The sequence below is a fragment of the Rhagoletis zephyria genome, unplaced genomic scaffold (genome assembly GCF_001687245.7).
Source record: "Rhagoletis zephyria isolate East Lansing unplaced genomic scaffold, Rhagoletis_zephyria_1.1 Rzeph_scaffold_61384, whole genome shotgun sequence".
In the NCBI taxonomy this organism is placed as follows: domain Eukaryota; kingdom Metazoa; phylum Arthropoda; class Insecta; order Diptera; family Tephritidae; genus Rhagoletis; species Rhagoletis zephyria.
The window spans coordinates 1-1,583 of NW_016218435.1; the positions used below are offsets into that span (position 1 = coordinate 1).

The window sequence follows — 1,583 nt, forward strand, 5'->3', positions numbered from 1 at the left end:
TTTATTTTTTTCAAATTAATTTTAATACATTCTTAATATAGTTTTTTTTACACCAAAACGTTAAATAAATTCAAGTTTCAAACTGTGTGCAAAATTCGTGAAATTTCCATCAAAATATCACACTTTATTCCGAATTTATCGAAAATTTTCTGAGAAATTAAAAAAATTAAGAAAGTTTCATAAAAATGTCACACTTTCTATTCCGAATTTTCAGCAAGCTTTTGTGTGCAGGTGGAAGTTTGAAGCTGCTACAAACTGCCGCTGATTTTTCATATTTTTTTTGCTGACCGTACTTTGCCCTTTTTTCTATTTAAAAATTGGCGAACATACTTTGTAAAAAATTGTATTAAACTTTAAAATTTTGCAGAAATTATATTAATTTTTTTTTAATATGAAGCTTATCAAAATGTGGGTGACCTTACCAATTCGCCACACACTATTTAAACATACATAATTTTACTTATGTTATCATTTACCTTAAAAAATAGAAATTCCTGCGAATTCGCTGTTTCAAAACAGCTTTCAGACTTATTCCTGCGTGCTGTGGATCGCCGTTGGAAGTTGCATATTTTTCGCACTTTTTTTTGTCAAAACAAACTTATGTAAATGGCTGAACTTGTTCGTTTTTTATGTTTATTTTCAAAATTTTCGTTTATTTTCGTAAATTTTCGTAGTAGTTTAAACAGCTGCTTAAAACAGTCGTGTGGCATATAAACTAACGGAATGCACTGTACTTTACGAATTAGGCTGAATTTTTTAGAATAAAATAAATTAGTAAATATTTAACATAGTTTCATAGCTTAAATGATTTGCTTGTTTTTCTACATTTCTAAAATATTTTGCGCATTTCACGCATACATAACTGCAGGTGAGTTAAAGGAACCGCATACAAATCGATAACAAAAAAAAATCACTTTGATTACTGCTTTTATTTTAATGATTATGTTGCATTGCCACATTTATTTTGTTAACTTTTCACTTTAAATTATACATACATATGTAATTATATGTAAAGCATAAATACACAAATTTTTATTGTATTTATTTTTCCTTCTTCAAACGCCAACCGCGTCCACTGACCGTAAGCCCGAAACCATTCTAACGATTTGCCAGTAAAAACCTTCGCTTACAAATAACAAACACAACCGAAGTATAGGTATCCGTTTTGGTGCTCATCCTTGTACTCGTATTTCTACGACACGTCCTTTGAAATTAGACTCATTGAGCGCAGGAAAACAAAGCAACAATTGCGTTTTAAAATTTGAGTGAAATGAAAAATCTTTGAGAGAATGAGTGAGCGTAAATGCGAAATGAGCATATGAGAGTACGCTCAAATGAGTACTAACTATAGTAAAGAAGAGGAATGGGACAAATGAAAGAGATAAGTTATGCGCAAGCGCGTACAATACACGAAATAGCGCTGTTAGAGAGAAATGAAACGATGTAACACTAAAGGCAATTTTTCCAGTCACACTTCAGAGTTTTTTTTCATACTAACATGCGTGAAATGCACAAAATATTTTTTTCGCTTTTAAAAGTCCTATTATTTGTAATTTTAAATTATTTATTTCTGTTTTTTTTTT

The 1,583-nt window shown here is 29.9% G+C and overlaps 1 long non-coding RNA gene across 1 annotated transcript; it reads right to left on the reverse strand.

Moving 5' to 3' along the window:
- Positions 1-623: 623 nt before the first annotated feature.
- Positions 624-942, reverse strand: LOC108356590 (uncharacterized). Its single transcript, XR_001846614.1, has 2 exons — positions 859-942; positions 624-747 (listed from the first exon to the last, which is right to left on the reverse strand). It is a non-coding gene; the product is annotated as an uncharacterized LOC108356590 (long non-coding RNA).
- Between the last annotated feature and the right edge of the window lie 641 nt (positions 943-1,583).